The sequence below is a fragment of the Hemicordylus capensis genome, chromosome 4 (genome assembly GCF_027244095.1).
Source record: "Hemicordylus capensis ecotype Gifberg chromosome 4, rHemCap1.1.pri, whole genome shotgun sequence".
Classification (NCBI taxonomy): Eukaryota; Metazoa; Chordata; class Lepidosauria; order Squamata; family Cordylidae; genus Hemicordylus; species Hemicordylus capensis.
Genome location: NC_069660.1, coordinates 257,593,325 through 257,605,376, shown reverse-complemented (window position 1 = coordinate 257,605,376; position 12,052 = coordinate 257,593,325).

Here is a 12,052-nt window from a genome sequence, read left to right as displayed (position 1 = left end):
CAGCTTTTCGGCTGCTGAGTCAAGACCTGGCCTGGAATGAGGCAGCCCTGATGGACCAGTTCCAGGAGGGGCTATCAGATGAGGTCTTGGATGAACTTGCAAGGGTGGAAAGCCCCCCTACTCTGAAAGGCCTGATTGAACTTTGTACCCGCTTGGATGGCCACTTGGAGAGCCGTCGGCGTAACCGCCGTGCTACAGGGGTATGGAGAGAGGTTCGACAGCTACCCCGTAGTGTTTCCTCTGACTCCCTGATGCTGACGGAACCGCCGGTGGAAGAACCCATGCAACTAGGCGGGGCCCGGCCCCACTTGACTAAGGAAGAAAAGAACCACTGCAGATGGGCTGGCTTGTGCCTCTACTGTGGACAGGCCGGTCATTACGCAGCAGCTTGCCCTGCAAAGCGGTCCCGTCCCGTGGCTGCAGGAAATGACCAAGCCCGGACTTAGTAGGGATCCTACGCCTGGGCAGTGAAGGATGAGTAAAAGGACTCCTGAGATCCCCTCCTTCCGCACTCCAAGTTCCAGTCACCCTCAGTAGTCCAGGGAGACGGCCAGTCCAAGCCATGGCCATGATCGATTCGGGAGCCACAAACTGTTTCATCGATCTAGACTTTGCAAACGCACACCAGATACAATGGGAACACCTTGAAGTACCAGTGACAGTAGAAACTATTGATGGTCGGCCACTAGTTACGGGACCTGTAACCTAGCAGACAGAGCCACTCGAGCTGGGTATCCAAGGTCACGTTGAGAAGCTGCACTTTTTGGGAACCAAGGTGGGGCCTTACCCCATGGTTTTGGGGCTAAGTTGGTTAGCCCTCCATGATCCTAATATCACGTGGTCTCAAGGTGAGGTGGTCTTTACTTTGGACTATTGTCAGACGCATTGCTGCCCGGTTGCTGCCAGGGCAGGGGTGGAGGTCAAACCTTCTGCCAGTATTGCGGAACTTCCTGAGAAGTATCAGGACTTCGCTGACGTCTTTGACAAAAAGGAAGCAGACCAGCTACCCCCACATTGGCCCTATGACTGTGCCATCGACTTGGTACTGGGGGTGCCCTTGCCGGTAGGGCGAATCTACTCCCTCTCTGAACCAGAGTTGGCCGCTATGCAGGAGTTCCTGAAGAAAAATCTACAGAGGGGTTTCATATGACCCTCTTCTTCCCCGGTGGCCGCCCCTGTGTTATTTGTAAAGAAGAAATGCGGGGAACTGCGGCTCTGCAATGATTATCGGGCCTTGAACAAAATCACCATCCGAAACTAGTACCCGCTGCTGCTCATTCCAGAATTCTTGGAGAGACTTCAAGGAGCTACTATCTATACCAAACTGGACTTATGGGGGGCATACAACTTAGTGCGTATTCGTAAGGGGGATGAATGGAAGACGGCTTTTCGAACTCGATATGGACACTTTGAGTACCAGGTAATGCCTTTTGGCTTGTGCAACGCCCCAGCCATGTTTCAGCATCTAATGAACGACATTTTCCGGGACTACCTCGACTGTTTCCTGATCATTTACTTAGATGACATCCAGGTTTATTCCCCAGACCCCCAAACCCATTATAACCATGTCCGGGCAGTGTTACAACGGCTACGAGAGTATCGACTCTATGCCAAACTTGAGAAATGTGCCTTCAATCTCCCTGTCGTGGACTTCCTGGGACATCGAGTTTCACACAGGGGGATCAAGATGGATCCAGTGAAGGTCGAGGCTGTGGTGTCATGGCAACCTCGCTGAAACTTGAAAGACATACAACGCTTCCTGGGATTCGCCAATTACTATTGGAAATTCATCCCCGGTTTTGCCCATCTTACTGCTCCTATCACGGATCTGCTCAAGAAAAAGACAACATTCCATTGGGGACCCGAGGTGCAAAGAACTTTCAGCCAGTTGAAACACCTTTTTGTTTCCGAACCAATTTTACAGCATCCTGACCCATGCACCCCCTTTGTTGTGGAGACAGACGCGTCCAGCGTAGCGATCGGGGCAGTTCTCTTGCAACCCCGCCTCCCCGAGGGTACTCTACTACCATGTGCGTACTTCTCCAGAAAACTGAACTCCTCAGAAAAAAGCTACACCATCTGGGACAAGGAACTGCTGGCGATCAAGGCAGCATTTGAATTCTGGAGGCATTTGCTAGAGGGGACACAACATCCCGTGGAGGTGAGAACCGATCACCATAACCTAGAATACCTACAGACTGCCCGTAAACTGAATCAGCGACAAATTCTCTGGTCCCAGTTCTTTGCCCACTTTGATTTCAAAGTAACGTACATTCCTAGCACCCGCAATAAACAAGCGGACGCCCTCTCCCGGAAACCGGAATATGCCATAGAACCTGTAATGGAACAGAAAGCCACTGTAATATGAATCGAGAATTTCGCTGCAACAATCCAGAGTCCCATGACCAAAGACCTATTGCAAGCTCAACAAACACAGGACCTCTACGCGCAAAACCGTATCCGAGAGTTGAACCAAGCCAGACCGAACGATACATCAGACTTTTCACTCCAACATGGTCTATTGTACTATCGGGATTGATTGTATATACCAACAGAAGACCTCCGAGCCCAGGTCCTGAAACAATGTCATGACAGCCGCCCAGCAGGTCATTTCGGCCTCTACAAGACCCTACACCTGGTTGCCCAGGAATTTTGGTGGCCCAAAGTACGCCGAGATGTAGAGAATTATGTACGTACGTGCCCCACGTGTTGGCGAGCCAAAGATCAGCGTGGGAAGCCCACAGGACTACTCCACCCCCTGCTGACCCTTGGAGGCCCATGGAAAACGATTTCAATAGATTTCATTGTTGATTTGCCAACCTCTCAAGGCCACAACACCATTTTGGTGGTTGTGGACCTGTTGTCGAAAATGGCTCATTTTATCCCATGCTCAGGAAACCCACCCCCCCAGCCCAAAAGCTGGCCAAACTGATCATCCAGCAGGTCGTCCGGTTCCACGGTTTGCCTGAAGAGATCATCTCCGACCGTGGACCCCAGTTCGTCGCCCATTTCTGGCAGGTTCTGTTCCGTTTCCTTGATGTGCGAATATATCTCTCCTCGGCATACCATCCGCAATCTGATGGTCAGACCGAACGGACAAATGCCACGCTGGAACAGTACCTACGGTGCTATGTAATTTACCAACAAACAGATTGGGTGGACTTGTTACCTCTTGCAGAATTCGCCTACAATAATACCCCACATGCATCCACCCGACAGACACCCTTCTTTGTGAACTACGGGTACCATCCCTGCTACTTCCCAAACACCTGCACTTCGGTCTCCTCCGTCCCTGCCGTGGACAAGTTCCTTGAGGAACTTTGGGCCATACAAGACATCCTAAAAGAACAACTGGATCGCGCAAAGAATGCATACAAACATGCCGCGGATGCAAAAAGACAAGCAGGTCAAGTCCTGAACGTGGGGGATCGGGTCTGGCTGTCGACCCAACACTTCAAGACATGTAGACCATGCAGAAAACTGGACGCCCGCTTCATGGGGCCTTACCCAATTGTCGCCCAAATCAACCCCGTCGCCTACCGTCTTCACCTACCCCCTGGCCTGTGCGTTCACCTGGTCTTCCATCGGTCCTTGCTAGTCCCAGCGGGCCCTACCCATCCCTGGCATGGGCAAGAAGTACCTCCACCTCCGGTGTTGGTGGACGGAGAGGAGGAATTCGAAGTCAAAGAGATCCTGGACTCACGGCTGCAGTGTGGACATCTACAATACCTGATCGACTGGTCAGGGTACGGGCCTGAAGAACGTTCATGGAAAAATGCCAGTGATGTTCATGCACCTGAGCTCGTGCGCCAGTTTCACCGGTCTCATCCCGCCAAACCCAGACCCCCGGCCCCGGAGGGGGAGCACCCTGGGGAGGGGTGTAGTGTCACGCCCTCGATCTCAGACAGCGAGGAGGAAGGGGAAACTGTCAACTTTCCAGGTGATGCAGGAGTGTCTGAGGGGCAGAGCCCAGTTGTCAGTGTTCATGAAACAGCTGTGGCTAATGATTCAGAGCAGGCACAACAACCTGAGGCAGCAGAAATCGTGAAGGACCAATCCGAAGAGGAGCTATGCAACCAACCCCCACTGACTCCACAACAGCGGGGTTCACGAGACGCAGGGCTCAATTGGAGACTATTAGGAGAAGCAAATGCCTCTTGCAGAGGGCTGATAAGCCTTGAATTCCTGCCAGATGGGGGCTCTCGGCTTGCACTATAAATCACGTAACCAGCCTTCTACTCACTGCTGAAAAGCAACATTTGTCAACCTCTGTGTCGACAGCATGCAGCCAAGTCCGGTCAAGACGAACTTCCCAAGCTGTATCCAGTTTCAGCAGCTCCGTTTTGTCTCGTGATCTTCCCTGGCAGTTGGCCAGACCCCAACAAAGGTGAGGAATGGGGCATCCTCAAATCCTCATTATTCCCTATGGGAGGTATACAAAAATTGAAAAAATCTTCAGAAAATCATTAATTATCACAGGAGTGTCCAATTGCTTTGGCGTTTGGTGGGAGGTGTCACACCCTCGATCTCCAACAGTGAGGAGGAAGGGGAAGCTGTCAACTTTCCAGGCGATGCAGGAGTGTCTGAGGGGCAGAGCCCGGCTGTCAGTGTTCATGAAACAGCTGTGGATAATGACTCTGAGCAGGCACAACAACCTGAGGCAGCAGAAATCATGAAAGACCAATCGGAAGAGGAGCTATGCAACCAACCCCCGCTGACTCCCCAACAGTGGCGTGTCACGAGACGCAGGGCACAACTGGAGACTATTAGGAGAAGCAAACGCCTCTTGCAGAGAGCTGATAAGCCTTAAATCCCTGCCAGCTGGGAGCTCTCGGCTTGCACTATAAATCACATCACCTGTCTTCTACTCACTGCTGAAAAGCAACATTCGTCAAACTCTATGTCGGCAGCGTGTAGCCAAGTCCGGTCAAGACTAACTTCCCAAGCCGTATCCAGTTTCAGCAGCTGCACTTTGTCTCGTGTCTTCCCTGACAGTTGGCCAGACCTTGACAGGAGGGTGCAGTTTCCCCTCCCACTGCTCTTCCCCCTCTAGCACTCGGTTTTTCGAAAGTCCACGTGGTGGCAGCATACCTCCATGCTGCCCTGTTTGCCCCATTTACCAGAACTGAATGGAAGTATCTGGTGCGCCTGCATGTACTGGCACAGGCACGTACAAGTCACGCGCAGGCACACACACGGTGGGGGCAGGCATGTGGTGGGTGCATGGATGCACACCAGATACTTCCACTCAGTTCCAGTAAAACAGGGCAGCAGGGTTGTATGCTGCCGCCCCATGGTCTTTCAAAAAACCAAGTGCCGGCAGGGGAAGTGTGGCGGGAGGGATAAGTGCACCCTCCCTTACCCTTAAAGCGGCACCGTCCCCTGCACTTTCAAACTGGCAGAACCACCCGCTGTTCAAACTGGTTCGGAGGCCCATAAAGGGCCTCCAAACTGGTTCCGTGAACTTCCCTGCTTGCGGCCCTAGATGTTATCAGTGATGATTTTAACTGTTTAAAAGAGAGAAAGTCCTCAAATTATTTTATGGGATTTGGTTTCAGGGCTATTACGGCCATCATCTACATAACATTGCATAGAAAAGTCTATCAAATTCTCCGTTTTTTGTTGTTCTTTGCAAATTTGTTTACAATGCTCTTGTTCAAAAAGTGCTCTAATTGTGCAGGAATCTGGGTTTATTGGCTGCAGTCCAGGCATCACATATGCAAGGGATTCTTATGACTGTTTATGACAGATTGGACTCTTATGATTTATGAAGTTCTTTCCTTTCCTATGTCTGATTGCATGGAAGCCTAATCTATTTCCCACAAGACTGCCTTGCTGGAATGAAACCATTGATTTTAATGTGCATAGCTTTGGTTTTTAATGAGATTTAGAGGCACTTCTTGGGTTCTGATTATTCTGGTGCCTTATTGTCCACAGTTGGCTGGTGTGCTTGGTCTTCTCAGAGCAATTCTGCCAGTAATCAGGTGGCAATTCTGCCAGTAGTCAGCACAGTAGTTAAGTGAAACTGAGCACCTGAAGTAAGAGACCAACCAGCCAGTGTTGGACTCTTGGGTCGTCTCCATCTTTCCATGAGGCCTGTCATCCTTGGGGCCATATTTGACCAAGGAAGCTCTTGAATGGCACCACCTAGAGGTACTATTGTTTCATGCCTAATGTTCCATCTAAAGGTCTGCCAAATGGTTCTGGAATGTTCTTATATACATGTAGCAACCAAGACCTAAAATAATTTCCTCTTATATTATCTAGCACTACAGGATGTCACTGTGGCTACCCCATGCATGCTTCTGCTTGACTGTAACAGATGACATGATCAGGCCATTAGTTTCATAGAAGTTCAAAGACACTGCGGCTGTTCTCACAACATCAGCTGCCTGGGTTACCCCAGGCAGCTCGTGCCGTCTGGAATACTGGGAGTGGAAGGCTCCCAGCTTCTCCAGAAGAGGGCAGCCTTACTTTTTAACCCGGTGTTTTACTGAGGTAAACAAACCCGTGGTTCATTTTACCTTGTTAGGCATGTGTGTGGATGATCAACTCTTGGTGAAAAGGCTTCCACCCGGCCTGCTGCCATTTCCGGCAGTGAGCCGCAGGGAAAGAGCGGCCACGCCAAGCATGGTGGATGCTCTAATGAGAGCAGCTGCTGCGCTTGTGGTGCCCAGCATTCTGGGATGCTGGAGGGGGAAGTCCTTCGCAGCACCACTGCTCATGTGGGCGCATGGTGCGGCAAAGGCAAAGGCATGATGCTCGTCTGCCAGGAAAGGCAGGCGAGCTCCAGCCTTCCCCACAGACATGCCCAGTGGCAGCGTGAGGTCATGTGAATGACCTTACTGTATCAGCTGCAAGTTTTTTAAAAACCTACTGGCTTAATTGGCTATAACTATTATCTCAATGTATTGTTGACTTCCTATATGCCTGGGTGAATGACTGATTACCTTTTTTGAAATTCTGCCAGGGCACAGCCTCTACTGAATAGAATAGATCTCCAGTTGCTAGAAAAGTCTGAGGATTATTGCTTATTATCTCCTGTAATCCTTAATTGATTTTGCATCTGAAGTATTGAAGTAGAGCCTCCATCATTCCAAGGGCTGACCTTTCATTTGTGTCAATGACTTGAGAACTTTCCCTTTAACTTATGACACTTGATGGGTTGTCACCAGAAACTCTTGTGATCTTTTATTTGACATGCTTTGACCAACATGCAGTGTCCAGTGAAAGTAATCCTGACAATCACTTTATATAGTAGCCAATGAATGGGAGACAGAGTGTCAGGAAAACTAGTCAAGGACAATGTCAGTAGCATGGAGTCTGTGAAAACAGGGAATGAAATTATATTTATTTCTTAAGATGATATGTGGTATGCAGACAAGATGGTTCAGAGAAAAGCTGTGATGGGCAGGAAAAAGCACCCATATTTTGTTATGTGCTCCTCACCTGCGAGTGGTGAGAAATTCCAGGGTCAACACTGCTAGGTTGAGTTTGCTTGGGATGAGAGAGAGCACTTACAGTATCTTTGTTATATGCCCTTTAATTGCAAATAAAGAAGCAGTGCATAGTAGAGGCAAACAGACTCTGGCAGTATAGCCCCTGAGTAGGACCAGTCAGCCCTGGGATAATCGTTCCCTGCATAAGGAGTGCCTTCAGCAGCTCTGCCCTCACGGTTAGCTTATCAGTGTCGCCATGTTCCCTGGCTTGTGCAGGGCTGAGCAATCTAGGAGCGTAACAGGCCCTTCTGTTCCCAGGCTTTCCCAGCAATGTCCATGAAAAGGCATTTGGTCCCTGGCTGCTAGCACTCTTCTGCTTCATTCCTTTAATTTTTTTATTTCTCCATTTTTAGCTTTTTGTTAATAACTTTTCATTTGATTTTTTTTTTAAATTGTAATTTTAAATGAGGTTTTAGCCTGGCCTTTTAACTTGTTTAACATTATTAATCTTTTACTTCACCTTGTATCTGTTTTGTTGATGTTGTGAGCCACCCCAAGCAGTAGTGTACTGGAGGGGCGGGGTATACATATTTCTAAATAAATAAATAAATAAATAAATAAATAAATAAATAATTCATTCTATCCCACTGAAGTCTCACAAGCCGTCTACAGCTGCTGCTTCCCTTTGTCTAGATCTTTCTGTCAACCTTTTCTCAACCTAGCTGTCTCTCACTGTAAGAGAGAAATCGGAGAAACATTATCCTGGTTCTGCTTTTGTCTCCTCCTCCATCACCCATATATTTCGTTCACACAGAGAGTACTGTCAGAAAACAGTGGGGCTATTCCTATGATCACAAAAATAGGGCTAGGAAAATCCTAGCCCGATTTTTGTGATTGTAAGAACCACCGGGTTCGCAACCGAGCCCGGTGATTCTGGAGCAGTTAACCCGCTCCTGTAGCCCACCCCTTAGCCCGGGTTTGCTGAGTGAGTGCTCCGCAAACCCGGGCTATCTGCTCTTGAGTAGCCACGGCGTGGCTCCACGCCATGGCTACTCGTGAGTAGACCCCTGGCCGAGAGGCTTAAAAGCAGCCTCCTGGCTCGGGGGTCTCCCCAGTATGCCCTGCGCGCTTGCGCAGGGCATACTGGGGGCGCGCAGGGCATACTGGGGCTTCTGGGGGCTGCGCGGCCCCCACTCCCCCTACCCCCCGCTGGCTCTGTCTCAGAGCCGGCCATCATGTGGGCTGCTGATCTGGTCACCCAGGGCTCCCTCCCCGCTCGTGAGCAGGGAGAGCGGGCTTTGCCCGCTCTTCCAGCTCACTTCCCAAAACCGGGTCTCACGAATCGTGAGACTTGGTCCAGTGAGTTATCAGCCTCAGCTCTGTTTCGCCTCCAGGTAGGCAACCTTTCGAACCATCTGGCTCACCCACCCTTAAGGCCAGCCCTGCCCCTGAGAGCTAAAAGTACAGCCCCCGAAAGACTGAAAACCATCTTCTGATTAATTCCAGGTAGAAAGGTATCAGCTCTTTGCTGTGTTTTGAACCTCAACCCATCCAGCTACCCACACACTTTCTAGCACAGGCCTGAGACCCCAACCCTGTAGATGAATTGCCCATTCAGAAATCATTCAAGGAACAAAGCCATCAGACTCCCTTCAAGCATTGCTTTGGGCATAATCATAGTGATGGAATATCACTTACTTCTCAAAGGAGGATTTCAGAAAACATTCTGTTTCTGCACTCCCCTGTGAATTAGGTATGCTTCTCATAATTGGCCCAGCCTCAGCTTTGTGCTGGGGATGGGCTTCTTGTCCCACTCCCAAGCACAGGCACTAGGAGAGCTCCGATTGGTCAGGGCTATGCAGGGGGCAGGGGCCGCGTGCTCTTTGTGTGACTCCCTCCCTTCCCCTTCCTCTTTGGCTCTGGCCGGCCTCCCTCCCTCCCCTAAGTGCAGAACGGGCTTTGGTTGGTTGTCCTTTTAGGGGCCAAGTAGGAAATTTTTTGGCCCCTTGGCATATTGGCCGAGCTGAGGGGTCTTTTTCACCTACTCCATTCTGCGCCTTTCTGGATTTAGAAACAGCCTTCAGTGCGGGCTGGGTGGAGGTGCACATGGGTTTGAGAACGATGAGTACCCTTGGGCAGTTTGGAAAAAGGTGGATTGGGCAATTGGTCCCATGAGGCTTGGCAGCTCAGGGACCTTGATTTGCCATAAAACATGCTTCAGGGCTTCCTACGCCTCAAAGGTTGTGCAGCTTGGGGCGTTGGAGACCCTAGGAGTTGTTCTGACCCAGACGGGTTGACAAGGAAGGGGATGAAGTGGGCTTAGTCCTGCTTCTATCCTGAGTCAGGGTGTGTTGCCCATTTGGGGGCCCAGGAGAGGACTGCAATGTCCAAAGCCGTTTTTTTGGAAGGGCGGAATAGAAATTGAACAAACAAACAAACAAAACTGGCCTGGTTAGGTCCACACTGCAAGGGGGGTGGAGTTGTTGCTCACAGTTTGCTGACTGTACCACATCAATAAAACTTGGCCCCCTTTACCCAAGCCTATTGTGTCTGCATGCTCCTTGGGACTGCAGTGTGGGGACAATATGCAGTTCAGAACAGGGCTGCTTTTCACAATATGGCAGACACATGACAGGTGCTTGAAACTGATGTCTGCTTTTGGTGTATTAGCTTACCATATGAAGCCGCTGTCAACATATGGTTTGTCTGCCAGGAGTTTAGCAGTGCTCTGGAGATGATGACAACAATGATGATGACGACAACGATGACAATGACAGAACACCAGCAACGATAGCGGTGATGACTGAGATTTTGATTGCAATTGAAATTCTTTACAGGCTATAAACTTCTATCCTACTCTGGAGCACACATATAAACAGGGTTCCCCCACCCAGCTTTTAAAATGGCAGAAGGTAGGATGCTTATACTGCTACAGTGAAGCTGTCTCCTCCCCAGAAAAGCTGCCCTGCTCACTGATTATGTGCAGATGAAATCTCATACCATTGTCACTGAAAACGAACTTTTGGGAGGATCACACAAAGGCTAAAAATGTGGCCAGCTATGCTTTGACCAACTGCAAAGTCATGCTTTTTCTTTTACTGCACCCCAGGGGAAAAGGATGATAAAAGAAGACCCCTGCTGTTCCCGGCCAGAGATAATCAAACCAAGAATCCTGTCTGTTAGTTATCCGTATTTCATGCCAGTTGGGTGAATGTTGGATGTAGTTAAAATGCATCTGCTTCTCAATTTAAGCAGTTGAAAATGAGGGGGGGGGGAGGATTGGTCAGCTTATAGACAAATGTTATCTGCCTGTTGTTTCCTGCTTCCCTTTTAATAAACAGTTAAGTAATAATACAGTTTGGCATGAAACAGTCATTTTTCCTTGCTTTTAAGTGAGCTGCTTGCTGCTTTTACTGTGTAACCCACTTAGACTGAAAATTTAACACTAATTAATAAGCTATCATTCATTATTGTTCAATTTTTGCAGCAAACTAAAGGACTGTTGTCCTAAGGATGAAAACTGGAAGCTGCTTGCAGTAACGGATGTCTTCCACTCAACTGCTTAATTACACTTCTCCCCACCCCACCCCGAATCATTATTGTGGACCTCTTAATACTGGCTGACCTCCAGACTAACTAAGCACTGCTGCTATGTGTGATGCACTGGTACTGCTGAGATGTTGTTGTTGTTGTTGTTAACAATAATTCTATTTGTTGCCAACTAATACAGCATCAGTACTCACAAGGGGGACAAATGTTGATGACCTCCCTTTCCCCCAAAGCTCCTTCTCTGTTCCTCCTGAAAATATGTCCCTAAGGGCTATGTGACAGGGGTGAAGACGGAGAGAAAGCTCGGGGTGCAACTTCTTACTTATTTTGTGGGGGCAGAGGAAAAACATTTTTGGGAGGGAGATATGGACTATTAAGTTTGGTGGAGGGAGTTCAATAAAAAAAAGAAAGGAATGCCTTATAAGAACATGGGGACATAGGAAGCTGCTTTATATGAAGTCAGACCATTGGTCCATCTAGCTCAGTATTGTCTACACTGATTAGCAGTGGCTCTCCAAAGTTTCTGGCAGTAGTTTTCCCCAGCCTTACCTGGAGATGCTGCCAGGGAATGGATCTGAGACCTTCTGCATGCAAACAGATGCCCTACCACTGAGCTATAGCCCCATCCCTCAAGGGCAATACCTTGCAGCAGACAGTACCTGTGAAGTTACCCATCCAAATGCAAACCAACTGTTATAAATTTATTTCATTGACCTCAATTATGAAGGGACATGATTCCAGAAAGGATCAGCACACTGTGTAACCAAAGGAATCTATCAAAACACCAATCAAGAGCAAAGTCTCAGACTGAGGCTATTCCCATGATCAATGGACAGCGGGCTAAGGGAGCTTAACCCGCTTTCCGTTGATCCTGGGAACCACCAGGCTTGCGGGTGAGCCCGGTGCTCCCAAGGCAGCTAGCCCGCCTAAAACACCCTCCCCTTACATGAGGTTAATGGAGCGAGTGCTCCATTAACCTCATTTTGTTGCTCATGTGTCGCTATGGCACACGGCAGCACACGAGTACACACCTGACCAGGAGGCTGCAAGCGCTCGTGCAGGGC